The sequence below is a fragment of the Bufo gargarizans genome, chromosome 4 (genome assembly GCF_014858855.1).
Source record: "Bufo gargarizans isolate SCDJY-AF-19 chromosome 4, ASM1485885v1, whole genome shotgun sequence".
Lineage (NCBI taxonomy): Eukaryota > Metazoa > Chordata > Amphibia > Anura > Bufonidae > Bufo > Bufo gargarizans.
In genome coordinates, this window is record NC_058083.1 from 335,710,514 (window position 1) to 335,728,262 (window position 17,749).

Below are 17,749 nucleotides of genomic sequence, written 5' to 3' on the forward strand. Positions count from 1 at the left end.
ATAGTGTTGGCACTTACGCTAAGGAGACTAACCAAATTCATCTAGCGGGACACTACCAACTAAACCTGACCAGTGAGACGTGACATGAAGCTTCAACCCACACGTATGGGTCAGTAAGAGCAGTCATCTGCATCTTTGGATATAAAGCGTTTTAAACCGCTACTACTGTCACTTGGTGTAAAAGTGAAATTAATTGCTATATACAAAAACTGTCCACTCACTGAACACTCCAGAGTATATTAGATCTGTGATTATTAAATATACAAAATTCACACAGAGAAACTGATATTTAAAGACATACGAGACATTTATTACCCTCACTATCAGTGCAAGAGCTCCGCACCAGTGAGGAATAGAGGGACTGTGTTATATATATTTGCAACATTAATGAGTTGATTTTATGTTTTTTATAATTGTATATGTTGCTTTAAATTGTTATTGTATTTTTATATAGCAGCTGGCCGTTGTGTTTTATATATTTCATTGTAATCTATGATGCTATGTACTCCCGTGCGCATGATCGACCCCGCTCTGGGACATATGGCCCACTCACGGACCGTATGTCTCGGAGTGCATACGGTCATGTGCAAGGGCCCTAACACTCATAATGGTTAACCCTGAAGCCATACTTTGAATAATTCATTATGGCTAATTGACCTATTGCTAGCACAAACACAGCTTATCTTATCTTAACATATGACCACAAACTTTTAAATTTTTGAGCAAATCACTGCAATTGGCAGATGGCCATCTTCTTATTGCGCACTAAGAAATTAAACACAAAATTCTGTCTTAAACCAGAGTCTCAAATAGCTGCCAGAGGAAAGCTGAAAACATCTTTAGCATTTTAATACTATATTTACAATAAAACGCCTGCTGTATGGTTGGCTAAAGCTTTCTCCGATCCAAGTTCGTCTGGCAGTTAGTGGTAAATCGTGACTTCCACCAACAGCCTCTGATGCGCGTAAGTTGTAGCACTCTAAGCACAACCACTGGACTTTTGTATGTATAATTAAGAAAAGGAGTATGTTATATTGCAGATTTAACTCTTTGAAATATTTGGTATTGCTGGTTGTTAAATATTATGCAATATTTTATGTACAGTGTATGCCTGTTAATAATTTAGTTTACACAAAACTATATATTCAGCAAAATTGTGGTTTATTGAAACAATCCAGATAATAGCCATTTTGACAAATCTAGATCTGAAACAACTGCAGACAATAATTTACAATTAACAAGTCATTTTATTAAAGTTATCGAAAGACCTAAGGTTGTCTCCTGTAGCTTTCCTGCAAAGACAGTGAGACTATAAATATCAGCACTTGTAAAGCGAATTCATTAGTCATGATGAGGCACATTTTTTAAGAATAATTAGCCAAAAATCATATTCCTGGGTGCAGTTCCCCTTTATACTAGCAATTTCATAATTCTCTGGAGGGCTCTTTTCCATTTTGCTAACGTTATAACACAATTTGCCCTACTTTTGGGGCTAGAACTGATATGGTTTAAGTACCTTATTGCACATTTCTTTGGCATTAAAGTGAAGTTTATTACACACGCTGGTGCACTATACATGGCTTCTCATTCATGTATCATTACTTAACACTGTTCTGCTGACCTTAATGCAATTCTTTTTATGAATTTAATATTATATGTCCTTGCCTTGCCGAAAGGAAACATAGTATTGTACCCTTAATGATCCATAGCTATTGTGTTCCCTTTTGATCCCCTTCCCCTCTCCAGTTTGGATTCTCAAGATTGTTTTCTTTGCTGAGAATAATGAGGACTATACTATCGGTAGATGAGAGCTTTCTCCTTTTCCCTAAAACTTGTACAGTTCCCATCTGATCTTGCATCATAATTTCAAACCTTAGACAACGAATACCATCAGTGCCTGATGAACCCTGACATAATAGGGTTCATCAGTTCCAATTGGAATTTCCATTGTTTTGGCTGAAAGAACTGCATTGCATATATCATTATTCCTATTAAGTATGCCAAAATTTGTCAAAGGCTTAAAATAGAGCTACTAATGCAAATAGCTATAAATATCTTAAGCGGTTTTCCACTTTGAACAACCTTTACTTGTGAGAAAGGTCTCTTGGCCCAAAGTGTCACACTGCTGGAACCACCAGTAATCAGCTATTATCTGTGAACATCAGAGAAATGCTGTTACATTCTACCTACAGAGAAGACCTATAAAATAAATATATAAATGTTCCTTTTGGCAAATTTTCAGATGTTTAAATATGACGCTGGCTCTGGAGCTGAGCCGGCGCTATAGCCAGCTGTGTTATGCATGGTGACCAAACGCCCCCAAACAAATTGTGGGAGCAGTTCGGTTACTCTGGCAGATGGCAGCCTTGAAGTATACCAGGCCTATGACTGTAATGGGCCTATAAAGCCCTGACTCTGCCTTAATATACAGAAATGCTGTGACATTCTACCTACAGAGAAGAGCTTTTTTTGCCATCTCTATAGCAGACCAAACTCTGAAAACCTTATGACAGGTTATCGTTAAAGTGACTGCCAAGTCATCACTATAGCTAATGTCTCCTCACTGCTTGTTTGCCTTAGCTCAGCTCCAGTAGGGTACAGTTGTCATCTCTGACTATGGCTTAGCAGTAGCGTCTGCAGGGAGTCTGATGTTGTTAGGATCTCCTGTTTCATCACTGGTTCAGGCTGCTGCTCTGTCCCTCCACCATCTTTTGCGCAGGGCAAGGGCTTTTTCTGCAGATCTGGTGATGTATACAGGTCTCTGCCAGGCTGAGGCTTCCACCTAGCAGTGTTCCCGGTGAAGACACCGGCACTAATAAGCGGGCTTTAGCGTTGCTTGAGCCTGTAAAACAGGCTAGAGCAGCGCTAAAGCCTTCCTATTTGTGCTGCCCAGAAACAATGCAGCAGGACTGTGATTCCTCGTCCTCATACTGCGGAGGGGATCGCTGCATGTAAAACAGCACTTCACCTCCACTTAATGAGCAGCCGACTGAACGCTTCCTTCCCAACAATCTTCTGCTCGTTTGTCGGTGTAAATCCACCTTTATATTGCCCATGCGGTAACCATTCTGGAGCAACTTTTTTTCCTTGCATTGTGTCGTCCTCTGCCCAATCAGTGCTGACAGGGTCAGATTATGTAGAGACATGTTCTGTTAAGAGTAGGCCAGTGACATCAGGTTGTCGGATTTCTCATACATTTCCAGTGGAAATAACACAGTATCATCACAATGACCATAATGGGATTCAGCTGGGATCTGACTGGTGCTTGCAGCTGTTTTTGTCTGGCTCAAACCCGACATTAATGCCGGGAACCAACTGGATTCCCTTATAGTCAATGGGGCAGTATACAGCAGGCTGTTCTCTTCTGGATCAGCCTGCTGAATTCGATAAATGCGATTGTGAAACTAGTCTTATTTCATGGTTGATTACAAGTACAGTACTTACTAAACGGACATCCAGAGAACTGAGAGGTACTGGTAAATGCTATACCAATACCAGATCTTTTCTACATTGTCTGCAAAAACTTTTTAGCACCATTTCCAGTCCACTACCGCAGAACAAATGTCACTTTTCTAGCCTTTACACAGACCTATAAAATAAATATATAAATGTTCCTTTAGGTGAATTTTCAGATGTCAGGTGTTTAAATATGACGCTGGCTCTGGAGCTGAGCCGGCGCTATAGCCAGCTGTGTTATGCATGGTGACCAAACGCCCGCAACCAGATTGTGGGAGCAGTTCGGTTACTCTGGCAGATGGCAGCCTTGAAGTATACCAGGCCTATGACTATAATGCGCCTATAAAGCCCTGACTCTGCCTTAATATACAGAAATGCTGTTTTCGCCATGGACTGCAATACAATTTTGAAGCAGTCTATGGTATAGACCAGGGATGGCCAACTTGCAGCTCTCCAGCTGTTGCAAAACTACAACTCTCAGCATGGCCAGTCTGCCTACAGCTATCAGCCTACAGGAGGGCATGGTGGGAGTTGTAGTTTTACAACAGCTGGAGAGCCGCAGGTTGACCAGCCCTGGTATAGGTGATCCAATTATTGCATGTTCAAGAGATTTTAAAAATTAAAATAACCTGTTTACCCCATTTTACAAATATAAATAAGTAAAGGAAAGCAAAATCACCACAAGCAAAATTGGTATCACCACAGCCAAAAACAAATATTGGAATATGGCGATGAAAAGAACTTTGTTTCAAGTTTCAAACAGCAGAGACCGACGGCAAATGACCGCGACTGGCAATCATGCCGATCGCTGTCATTAAAGCCTTTAGATGCCGTGATCAAGGCTTCTTACCGGCATCCTCTGCTGCCAATGAGAAGAGACCCAGAGTATTGAAGTGGCAGCAGGTGGCAGGTCAACATAAGAACTGAGCAATTCTCCTCTCATCATGGGTCTAAAAGACCCATAAGGGTTCAGAATAATAATAAAAAAAAGGGTTTTGTAGGCTCAAATATGATCTTCAAAACCATTAAAATAAAAAAAAACTGTTAAGAAATATATATAAAAGTTTAAATCAACCCCCTTTCTGTAGAATAAAAAAATATAAATATAATGGGTATCACCACTTCTGAAAACGCCCGTACTATTAAAATCGAAAAATATTTTTCCAATACAGTGAATGGCGTAACGGGAAAAAGGGGTCAAACTGGCTAATATGCCATTTGTTCATCGCTTCTCTTACACAGGAAAATGTAATAAAATGTGATCAAAAACATACACTCTAAAATGGTATCAATAAAACTAAAGATTGTCACACAAAAAATGAGTCCCCACACAGCTCAGTAGATATAACTATAAAAAAAAGTTATGGGGTTCAGAATATAGTGATAGTGATTTTTTTTTTCTCAAGTTTAATTTTTCTTTACACTATTTAAATATGAAAAAATAAAATAAACATATGTGGTATCGTTGTAATCGTACTGACCCAGAGAATGAAGGGCATGGGTCAGTTTTGCCACAACGAGGATGCTGTGGAAACAAAACCCGTAAATTGGTGGAGGAATTGTGTTTTTTTTTTCCAATTCCATACCATTTGGAACTACTACATTGTATGCCATATTAAATTGTGACATTAAGAAGAACTCCCGCAAAAAATAAGCCCTCAAACAGCTATGTGAACAGAAAAATAAAATACGTTATCCTAAGGGTTAATACTTTAGTCACATCTTTGTCACTCTGTGAGCCAGGAACTTAAATCTATGCCGGCTAGGGGCTGGCATACAGTTGAGCTTTAATTTACGCCAGTTGCTGGTATAAACTATAGTAACTCCGGCAGACTGCGGGAGGGTCCACCCTATCCTGCTAAGCCTCACCCTTTTTCTCATGACTTTAGAAAAGTGGCAAGAAGCACAAAAAGTTGCAAATCATGCTGCAAATATGGTATGTGTCATAATCTGTAATTCATAAATGCCCAATATGATATTTTTACCATATACTGAACCATGTAAAATACAAAACAAAAAAACAATGGCATAATTGCATTGTTATTGTACAATTCCATCCAATTAATATTTTTCTCATTAGAAAATGGTACCATTAGAAAGTAATCCAAAACCTTATACGGTTATGTGAACAGAAAAGGATAAAAAGTTATGGCTTTTGGATATGCACCTGTGACCATGAATTTGCTAGTCTAAATTCTCTTGTAGTATTGATGGTAGTGGCCTCTTTTAGACTGAACACTCCCATCTACCTGGGGCTTCAGAGCAGAGTATAAATATAGCTGGTTCCTACACTGCCCTGAAAATTGTAGGCTTAGGTAAGTCCAAGAGAGGCGGTATATTAGTGTTAGGGACCCATCTGGGGAAGCCACCTTGATGCCTGGTAGATGGGCCCGACACACGTTTGATCAAAAATGTGCGCAAAGAGCTTCTATTTTTTCATTTATAGTACGGTAGGTATAATACCACTTTAATTTAGAATGCTCTCCATTTCTCAGTTCTATTGCTTTCATGTGAAATATTGTGCAGCCATGCTTTCATTAGTTCTCTGTATGCTTGCTTTATGGATATGCACCTGTGACCATGAATGTGCTAGTCAAAATTTCCGTGTAGTAATTGAAGACTGTGGCATTGAGGTAAATATGGTGCTATGGCCTTCAGATATAAAAGTATCAAACATAAAATCCAAAATAACAACAAAAGGAAAATAATATTATAATAAAAGTAAATTACAAAAATGTTCAATAATCCCGATATAGAAAACCCAATTGCAAAAACACAACAAACTGCGCAGCAAAGGAAACTAAGGAATCTTACCTGTGTGATTTATGAACTACTTCCACTTCACTGCTATGACGCCCTTCTCTGTAGTGTTAGAAATTAAGGCTGGGTTCACATCACGTTTTTACCATCCCTTTAACGTATACAAAAAACATATACGCTAAATGGATGCCTCAGACTGATGCCATACAGTGGCATCCATTCACCATAGAGTTCAATAAAAAATAAAAAAAACATATCCCTTTTTTTTACCGGACTGTACAGGATACAAGATTGTGGTGTGCTGCGTTTTTGTATTCTTGTCTTTGTAACGTACAGTATACGTCAAACGGAGGCATAAAACGTGATGTGAACCCACCTTAACAAATCCAACAGAGCAAGGCCTCAGTGGGATCTTCTACACACTGGCCCATAAAGTGGTCCTACAGCAATATCCATTAATTCTAAAGAAACGCTGAGTTTTTTCATAGCAAATAAAATAAAAAATGAATAATATATATATGTATATATATATATATATATATATATATATATATATACATAGTTTTTTTCCCCCAAAGTTGGTCATTTTTGTATCACTTATTATGGGATATGGGATGGACACATCCGTATGTATGTGTATATATATACAGACGTGGACAAAATTGTTGGTACCCTTTGGTCAATGAAAGAAAAAGTCACAATGGTCACAGAAATAACTTTAATCTGACAAAAGTAATAATAAATTAAAATTCTATAAATGTTAACCAATGAAAGTCAGACATTGTTTTTCAACCATGCTTCAACAGAATTATGTAAAAAAATAAACTCATGAAACAGGCATGGACAAAAATGATGGTACCCCTAGAAAACACAGAACATAATGTGACCAAAGGGACATGTTAATTCAAGGTGTGTCCACTAATTAGCATCACAGGTGTCTACAACCTTGTAATCAGCCATTGGGCCTATATATATGGCTCCAGGTAATCACTGTGTTGTTTGGTGATATGGTGTGTACCACACTCGACATGGACCAGAGGAAGCAAAGGAAAGAGCTGTCTCAAGAGATCAGAAAGAAAATTATAGACAAGCATGTTAAAGGTAAAGGCTATAAGACCATCTCCAAGCAACTAGATGTTCCTGTGAGTACAGTTGCACATATTATTCATAAGTTTAAGATCCATGGGACTGTAGCCAACCTCCCTGGACGTGGCCGCAGGAGGAAAATTGATGACAAATCTAAGAGACGGATAATCCGAATGGTAACAAAAGAGCCTAGAAAGACTTCTAAAGAGATTCAAGGTGAACTTCATGCTCAAGGAACATCAGTGTCAGATCGCACCATCCGTCGTTGTTTGAGCCAAAGTGGACTACATGGGAGACGACCAAGGAGGACACCATTGTTGAAAACGAATCATAAAAAAGCAAGACTGGAATATGCCAAACTACATGTTGACAAGCCACAAAGCTTCTGGGAGAATGTCCTGTGGACAGATGAGACAAAAATCGAAGTTTTTGCCAAGGCACATCAGCTGTATGTTCACAGACGAAAAAATGAAGCATATCAAGAAAAGAACACTGTCCCTACTGTGAAACATGGAGGAGGCTCTGTTATGTTCTGGGGCTGCTTTGCTGCGTCTGGCACAGGGTGTCTTGAATCTGTGCAGGGTACAATGAAATCTCAAGACTATCAAGGAATTCTAGAGAGAAATGTACTAGCCAGTGTCAGAAAGCTTGGTCTCAGTCGCAGGTCATGGGTCTTGCAACAGGACAATGACCCAAAACACACCGCTAAAAACACCCAAGAATGGCTAAGAGGAAAAAATTGGACTATTCTAAAGTGGCCTTCTATGAGCCCTGACCTCAATCCTATTGAGCATCTTTGGAAGGAGCTGAAACATGCAGTCTGGAAAAGGCACCCTTCAAACCGGACACAACTGGAGCAGTTTGCTCATGAGGAGTGGGCCAAAATACCTGCTGAGAGGTGCAGATGTCTCATTGACAGTTACAGGAAGCGTTTGATTGCAGTGATTGCCTCAAAAGGTTGCGCAACAAAATATTAAGTTAGGGGTACCATCATTTTTGTCCATGCCTGTTTCATGAGTTTATTTTTTTACATAATTCTGTTGAAGCATGGTTGAAAAACAATGTCTGACTTTCATTGGTTAACATTTATAGAATTTTAATTTATTATTACTTTTGTCAGATTAAAGTTATTTCTGTGACCATTGTGACTTTTTCTTTCATTGACCAAAGGGTACCAACAATTTTGTCCACGTCTGTATATATATATATATATATATATATATCTATATATTATTATGAGAATCCTAGAGTTTATGATGCAACTGTGGAATTCCTGACACTGTTACAATGTGGTTGAACACCTGGAGATTGGTGCTCACTCACTCATTTTTTACTTTGTGCTTCAGTCACATTTATTTTTTATACGTATAACTATAACATTTCCTGGAAGACGTATTTGAAACTTGTATGTAAGAAAATAGTACATACTAAGGGTCCATTCACACGTCCACAAAAGGGTTCGCACCCGTTTTGCAATTTTGCGGAACGGGTGCGGACCCATTCATTCTCTATGGGCCCGGATGTGAAGCGGAGAGCACACTATGTGCTCTCCGCTTTCGCATTTGTGGAGCGTGGGCCCGAACTTCCATGTTTCGGTCCCGAACTTCCGGTCCGCAGCTCCGCAAAAGATAGAACATGTCCTATTCTTGTCCGCAGCTGCGGACAAGAATAGGCATTTATATAGCGGGTGCCGGCCGGGTGTGTTGCGGATCAGCAATTTGCGGGTCAGCAACACACCACGGACGTGAGAACTCCATTATGGATTCCACTACCACGGACTATAACTTACGGTCCTATGTAGAGCAATCGATAACTAAATTCTTAGATAACCCGAACCTTGCACGCCAAACTTGAAAACACAAGTTGGCTAATCACTAATACTAAGGCTTCCTGCACGCGACCATGTCGGTATTTGGTCCGCAAACAATGGATCTGGGCACCTTCCATGTACATCAATAGAGAGGACTATTCTTTTCCACAATATGAACCTGAATAGGACATGTTCTATCATTTGCAGCCACGTGGATCAGCAAAATGTACGGGCCCACCAGAGCGATTGCTTGGGGGACACATGGGGGCAATGACCCCCCCTTTTTATTGCATTTATATTAGGTAGCGCTTGCTCTCTCTATCCTCTCCCCTTTTTTTTCTCTCCTGCCTTTATTTTTCAGGTAAAATTACCTCAGTCAAGGTGTTGAAGAAGCTGAATCCGGTTGGAGCTGGTACTTGTTTACACAGAAGAATTTGGATGGCAACTAAAGCCGAACTCCTGATTGGTTACTGCCTGTTGCTGGGGGAGATTTCCAGCTCTATGATTTGTCCGTGCCCGCACGGGGGGAATTTTGTCCCCTTTATATTTGCAGGTTCGGCGCTACTTCAGGGCAGTCGACGCGGATCTGGACAGCGCCCGCCCTCCCTCCCTTAATTTTAAGCTATTTCATCGCTGTGCTTTATTAAAGGGGCTGTATCGCTCAGCTGATGCTGAGTGGATTTTGGTCTATATATGGATTGTTTTAAATTGGTATTTATTGTTATGATTTATGGTTTTAATTATTAATTAATTAATTTAAATTATTTATTGGTTTTAATTATGGTTACCCTTAATAAAGCACTTCGGCCATTTCTATTCTATTAAAAGTTGTCAGTGTTGTTATTTATTTTAGTCACATAAGGTTGAGGCGGAGAGGTGTAATTTGCCTCCATGTGTGGTTGTATGCATGGCCCCAGAGAAATGAATGGGTTAAAAAATGCGGATAGCACATGAGTGAAGAATACGGTCGTGTGAATAAGGCCTTATGTCGTTGTATAAGTGAGACCAAGTCAATACAAAACCAAACACTGGCAAATGTGCTGTAAAATCACCGCATTAGGGCTTGTCCTCACATAACAGAATTACTGCAGATTTCCATCCGGATCTGCAGAATATTACCAGCAAAATGAATGACATTTATTACAAATTTCATCCATGTGGTGGGTAAACTTTCATGCAGAAGATGCAGCATTTTCATTTCTGATGTGGAATGGTCGCAGGTCTGTTGCAATGAGAAAATCAAGGTCCCAATTGTTGCAGATATTGCTGTGCATTTCCTACCTGTAAAAAAAAATAAAAAATCACATTCCTCAATTTAAAATAAAAAATCCACGAATCACCTCCCCGGCGCTTCTGTGGCCCCTTGTCTGGTGTACCTGCTGGTCTCTGTGCAACTGTCATGTGACTTCATAGCAGTATGCCAAGGCCAGTGATTGGCTGGTCATTTCCTGTGTGTTGATCCCAGACCAGGAAGTGGAGAACGGTGGGGTCCTGGTAAGTGTCGGATCTGTGAGGGTAAGTCACCATCCTAAACATTTAACTAAAAATTAGACAACCCCTTTAATTTGATGCAAGCCATCCCTGTCTGTGTGTTGGCAGCGAGGAACCAGTTTCCCAAAGTCATTTAACCCCTTGAAAGCACGTTATTCAGAACAGTGAAAAGTGATCTTGTGTCCCCTTTAAGCCACTATTCCTACCCAAACGTCAGTGAGTGACATCAGTGGTCCAAAGTTATTTAACCCCTTAATAACACCACTTATTTATTCAAATTAATAAAAAACAGTCCATCTGCTTACGTGGATGCCAGTATTTCTGCCCAGCAACACTCTAGGGCAGCATAGATGCCAGGCCTTCCTAGAGATCAGTGACTAAAGCCATTTAAAGGGGTTGTATGTACCAAGTTTTTGTCCCCTAGTGCTACTATAGAGAATGAATAGAGTGGCAGCATGCAAGCCGTCTACACCGTTGTGGCGGTGCAGTGTAATTACAGCAGTTGCGTGACAACTTCAATACCGCACGGTCCTAACAACGAAGAAGGACTAAACAGTGCGGTCCTCATTAGTTAAATGAAAGGCAGCTGCGCGATTCTTGACCACAGCACATCCGCAACCCAATCGAATCACGACCGTGCCACATGGGTACACCCTTAGGCCTCATGCACACGACCGTATGTATTTTGTGGTCCGCAAAAAAAAAAACGGATCTGCAAAAAATACGAATGATGTCTGTGCGCATTCCGTATTTTGCGGAACGGAACAGCTGGCCCCTAATAGAACAGTCCTATCCTTGTCCTTTGCAGAACGGACATACCGAAACGGAATGCACACGGAGTACCTTGCGTTTTTTTTGAGGAGCCATTGAAATGAATGGTTCCGCATACGGTCCGCAAAATAAACGGAACGGACACGGAAAGAAAATACGTTTGTGTGTATGAGGCCTTACATTGTGGATTTTCCGCAGTGGGCAAGCACCCCTTAGCCATATTCTAGAAGAGGTTTTCCCACCTACCCATAATGGTGGGTCCCAGTGCTTCTGCTCCATTCCATGGGACAGATGGAGTCGACAAGGGCAGACCTCCCAAGTGTCCCTCTTCTGAAGGGACAGTCCCTATTTATAACCCAAGTCCTTCTGTCCGTCTTTGCTCCTTAAATGTCCCTCTATTTGATCTGAGGTATAGATTTGCATTATTACATTCACAAAGTGTTTGCCTGGTACTATCTGTATATTAGAGCCAGCCTTGTATATTATTTTATTATCGGATGGAATTGGGATTTTATATATTTCTATAAAATAGATAATTTTTGCATTATTGTGTAAAGAGAAAATGATTGAAGTGCATAGATATGCAGGAAAGGATGACACATAAGTGTCCCTCTTTGACCGTCCAAAACGCCGGGAGTATGCCCTAGAGCACTATGGATATGGGCACTGACCGGAGTTGCAGGTGGGTACTGGTGGTCCCATCGAGGCCATTTGGAGGAAATCCCCTTTAAGTCACACAGTTTGTAGCAATGATGTGTTCTCCTCCTCTTGAAGGTAAGTGTGTGACCCGGTATTCCGCGGACACGGGCAGTGTTGCTACAGTATGTGCGCTGCGCTTGGTTCCTCCTCTCCCTGGGACGCGCTGGGGGATCCGATGACGTCACTGGCTGAGCGCTCTCCTCTCCTCTCTTCCTCCTTGTAAGTTGTGTTCTGGGAAGCGGTGCCAGGAATAACCCCGAGTGTCTGCACAGCACAGGAGGCTCACACGCCGGGCACCAGTCCATGCACAGAGCGGCTCCAGCAAAGTGAGGGGACTACCTGCTGCCATCCCAAGGACACCGCAGGAGGCTCCATTCTCTCATGCCTGCCTCTGCTTCCTGCACCTGCCCCTTCCTAGCTCTAACAGGTACTGCCGTTGTGTGTGCCAGGTCTAGGACACAGCTGATGGGATTAGGGTAGATGTAGGCTGCATGTAACTGCGGTACCGCACCTCCTGCACCAGGGATCCCCCCTGAAAACACCACCTCTCCGCCCCCTTACCCCCTCCTCCTCCGGTGAACTCTGCCTTACCCTCCGTCTGCCTGCCCCTGATCAGCACACACACATCATGCCCACATAGATCACACTGACAACCGGCGTGCACAGGAAGCAGCCAGCCTCTGCCCGGCAGGGGGGCGAGCAGCCACTACTTTCTTCTACCCAGGATTATAGTCTGGTGCCCAGGAACACTGGCATGATTCTTTCTGTCTGCGGATTGATCGCGGAGGGTGAGCGCCTCAGATCCGGTGAGTCACTGCAGCCGCCTCCATTTGCATGTCAGAAGGTCTGTGTTACACCTACCATCCTGCCTGGCATCCTGCAGGGTCCTGACCCCCCGCTGTTATGGCAGGAGCCGTGCCAGGTACCTGTCATCGCTCCAGCTGATGTGACGTTGTTGTCATGGGTGGCATCTAGCTGGGCACCATGTCCCTCTGCTGCTGGTTGCCTTGGCAATAATCAGGATGGCACTGTGATAGCTTTTATTGTTTCTACAGCCCCTTCTATGTACTGGGTGATCCCCCTGCTAGAGATTTGGGATGGCAGGAAAGCCCCCCTGTCATTGTTTACCCAGTGCCAATGGGCAGAGGGCACCAGGGAGAGCAGGTAGGTAGTACTTATCTCCATTATCCTCCTCCTCACCATTAGTATTATGATGGCTTCTGGGTATGGAATAATGATGGCGTTAAGCCATGGTCACCTGATCTGAAAATGAAGACTGGCACCCAGGAGGGCACATGCTGATGATGACCCAGTTTTACATCTGCCTGCTTTATTGAGGCCCTCATTGTAATTAATCCTAGGCTCCTATCCTGGTACTCACCTCAGCACTTATGGATGGTGTGGGTGATACTGGCATCCCCTCCCCCGCTGTGCATTGCAGTCTGGTGACAGTATCAGGGACCTGTCATAAATGGAAGAAAAATAATAATCCTAGCAGAAAGATTGGCGATGTATACAGGGTGAAAGCCCCCACCCCCGACGAGGGCCCAGTGCCTATAGAGGGGGGCTTCTGATCAGTTGGGAAATGTGGGGAATACCCAGGCTGGGAACGTATGCAGATTAGGAAGAGGTTTGCGTAATATCCACAGGAATTTGTATGGCTCCTAATGACAGCAGCCGGGAGAGAGAGGGGGCAAAGATCAGCAACGGCATGGGCTCAGTCTATTTAAGGATTCCTGCCCATCTCTGGCTACAGGAAGGAAAATGGCACTTTTCTAAACTCGGTCCATGCCCAGCTCTGCCATGGTGTGTGCACTGTATGCCATCTATATGTATGATAGCTATAGGCAGAGATCTCTTTGGTGTGTTGTGTGGTCATGTAGATGGCACACTATTTGTCAGGAATGCCTAGGACCATATGGTCATGTGTGTGACACGGTGCCCGCTCTTACTACTTTGTATACCGCAGGCTGCTGAAATATTCATGCCCTGCTGTCTCTCTGTCTAGGAAGAAACTTTAACCCCATGTCTACATTGACTCTTAAAGGAGCAGCAAGTCTCAATGAGAAAGGTCTGGATGTCAGAAGTAAGTTGACGATGGTGGCATTTTGGCCGACATGGCTGATAACAGGGGGCAGTAGCTTGCTTAGAATACCGGATAGTCTGTATAGTAGGTGCATGCAGCACATCATCCATTCTCAGGCACAGATCTGTCTGTGTGTTCTCAGGAGTGGGTGGAACGTTGGCCCGTTCCGGGAATGTTCCATGACGTGTAATAGTCACAGGAAGGGGGTTAACAAGGGGCTCTGCCTGCCATCAAACCAGATGTTCTCCCTCTCCTTCCTTCTTTCTCATTGCCCTGCAGGGAGAGGAATAAGCTCGCTTTCTGTCTGGATATTTCTAATGAGAGCTGCATAGTAATAGCAGGGATCCATTGTAGATAGGCGGGCGTGCTGGCGTCTCTGGTGGCAGCCTGGGAAACTGTGCATTAATCCAATGTACATTGTCCCATGGGATTTCCTATGTCAAGAGAGCTGTACTATCCCCGCTTGCTTGGGGGATCCTTGAGTGGAAAATCCCAGATCCTTTCCTGCTTTTCCCACCCTTTGTGTGCCTGCTGGAAATCATGGTAGGGTGCTGTTATTGCTTGTAGATGGCGGTACAACAATGTATATGGAGCGTTGGCACTTTATAAGCCACATATAGGTCAGTTACAGCTGGGAGGTGACACATGGTAAGGGGAATGTGTTTGACTAAAAAGTGACAACACGTTTTTTGATGTACGACTTTGAAATTGAATGTAAATATATGGTTGGATTGCGTGGAGGTTAGATGTTGACGTGACGTCTGAGGCTGTATATATTGGTGCAAATCGGCATGACCGTGGCACAGGGTCCCAATAGGTTGCTGTCGCCTATACCTTGTCATCAATGACTGGAATCTTAAATGTTGCGCCGTCACATTGACATCTCTTGCGGTTGTGAACTGACAGCAACTACTTGCATTCCCCACGCAATAAAAAAATATTTGTATTTTTTTATTATTATTTTTTAAATATAATTCTATGTTGCACGTTCCTGGCTTATTCCTACTAGAAGTTTATTAATGCATGATTGAATGGTGTCAGACAGTGCAGGGACACATGCTACCAACTGCTTGCACCCACTTGGACCTTTATACATAAACATCTAGTAGGAATAATAAAGGAATGGCACAACATAGTCATGTAAAAAGATGCTCCAGTATCAATGCAGATTATGAATTAACAGATATGTCAGGGGTGGTGACGGCTCATTCCCACTGTTTGACTTGCGTGCGGCTGGAATCTGATGGCTCTGACCTGTTATCTGTTCTTATAGTTTCCAGCACAGAGTCCATCCACCTACATTATAATTAACCTCATGATGACATCACTGTGCACTGACTATAAGGTTATCATACAGTACCAAGTTTTATTTCATCGCTCCTAGTTCTATTCATCGCCTTTCATTTCCAGTGGTAATAATCAGTTCTCATGCTGACTACTACAACTTAAAGGGGTATTTCTAGATTTTAATAATAATGGCCTGTCTTCAGGGTCATCAAAAACCTGATAAGCGGGGTTCAGCACCCTGCACCCCTGCTGATCAGCTGGATGGAGCTTGTAACTGCAGTACTGCTCCCATCCACGTCAGTGAGAGTGGCGCTGCGGTAACCAACAGTGGATGGAGCTGTCATCCAGCACTACTCTGAAGCAGCTGGGGTTTAGGGAGTCCGACCCCCTCAGATCCGATATGGATAGTCTATCCTGGGGATAGACCAGGAATGGAGTATAGAAGTGGGGATCCTCTACCTGCACATACATTTCATGCACAGACTGGGCTTTTTCATGGAATACCCACAAGCTGTTCAGGGAACCTCCCACATAATCTGCAGGTTGTTATTTCTCCCAAACTGTAGTGATGATAAGGCATGAATCAGAATGACTCGCTGATCTGGGACAGTGCATGGACATCACGTATGTGTGTGAAGAGAAGGATAAAAGCTGCCCAGCAGGTTTCTGCCATGGAAATGCTGCTAGGACTAATGCACACAAAATACTGCATGTGTATAAATGATAAAAATCCAACACGCTATAAAGAATCCAGGCCTAAAGGCCATTCATTATGGAGAAATTCCACGTACTATGTGAACAAGTGCTTACATTGATTGGGTTATAAAAACGTTATTGTGTGGTAATCTACGGGTCAGGCAGGTGTATCTTTACAGTACTGCAGCATGTATAAAATTCACTTGTATGGGAGAGAGCTGCAGTACCTTTCACCGCTACTAATCAATGGACAGAACTGTGCCTCTTCCTGAATAGAGAATAGCACCGCTTCTTCAGCCAGCTGATTGGCTGGGAGTTGGACCCCCTCCTCAGATCTGATATTGATGACCTATCCTAAGAATACATATTTAGTAGTAAAGTCCCAGCAAACCCATAAGGGGACTCTGTTTTGACCATGTTAAACTGCTAAGAGCACTAGGTAGGGACTGGACAGAGCAGTACGAACATACCTTTTATTATCAGGAGTAGTGAGAATATGAAGGTTTTCGGCCAGATTCTGCTTCTTCAAAAGCACTAGAGTTGGAGCTTTACAGTGACGTGCTGTCTGCAGTTCTGTTTGTTCTGTTGTTCCAAGCCCATACCTAGCACTGTTAGCAGGTTAGCATTGTCCAAACTGCTGACAGAATCCTTTTAAAGGAGTTGTCAACTTTTTAAAAAAACTATTTTAAATTAAAACTCCATGCTGTTGCATCTGCGGAAAAAAGCATACTCACCTGCTCCCCTCTGCTCTGTTATGGCTCTGTGTTTCCCTGGCTTCCTTCACTGGTTTTCTGGTCCCTGTGTGTAAACTTCCAGACTAAGGCCCCATGCACACGGCCGTTGTTCACGGCCGTGTGCGGGCCGTGGAACCGCGGCCTGGATCCCTTCCTGTGAGCTGGAGCGCACGGCGTCACTGGTTGCTATGACGCCGTGCGCCCCCTGCTGCCGGCACAGTACAGTAATACACTGGTATAGATCATACCAGTGTAGTACTGTATTGCGGCGGCAGCAGGGAGCGCACGGCGTCATAGCAACCAGTGACGCCGTGCGCTCCAGCTCACAGGAAGGGATCCAGGCCGCGGTTCCACGGCCCGCACACGGCCGTGAACAACGGCCGTGTGCATGGGGCCTAATGGGTTCTCATGCGCTGCTGCCGCCATCGACTGGACACCGAATAAGAACACGTAACCTCTGAGACCAGTCATTAGCTGCAGCTGGAAGTTTACAGACTGGGACTGGAGAATCAATAAAGGGAGCCGTGGAGTCCGAAAGGAGTGGCAGGCAGCAGATGAGTATGATTCTTTTCACTGGTTATAGCAACGTGGGGTTTGAAATTTAAAGGGGTTTTCCCATCTCAGACAATGGGGGCATATTGCTAAGATATGCCCCGTTTGTCTGATAGGTGCGGTTCCCACCACTAGCACCCGCACCTAGAACGGAGGAGAACGGAGCTGGGAAATGAACGGAGGGCACATGCGCAGCCGCCCTCCATTCATTTCTATGGGGCTGCCGAAAATAGCCAAGAGCTGGCTCGGCTATTGCTGTCTGCCCCATGGAAATGAATGGGAGCATGGGCCGTGCATGCATGGTGCGCTCCCATTCACTTC

The 17,749-nt window shown here is 43.2% G+C and overlaps 1 protein-coding gene across 3 annotated transcripts in view; it reads left to right on the plus strand.

Annotated features, from left to right (window-relative positions):
• The first annotated feature begins 12,050 nt into the window (after positions 1-12,050).
• Positions 12,051-17,749, plus strand: part of HIVEP2 (HIVEP zinc finger 2) — a 257,470-nt gene continuing 251,771 nt past the window's right edge. The window contains exons 1-2 of one of the 3 annotated variants that reach the window (XM_044291697.1): positions 12,713-12,879; positions 14,082-14,159. The gene's annotated coding sequence lies outside the window, so the exon portion shown is untranslated. Of the gene's footprint in view, positions 12,501-12,712; positions 12,880-14,081; positions 14,160-17,749 lie in introns of those variants that run through there. The other 2 variants (XM_044291698.1, XM_044291696.1) reach the window with 2 other exon arrangements.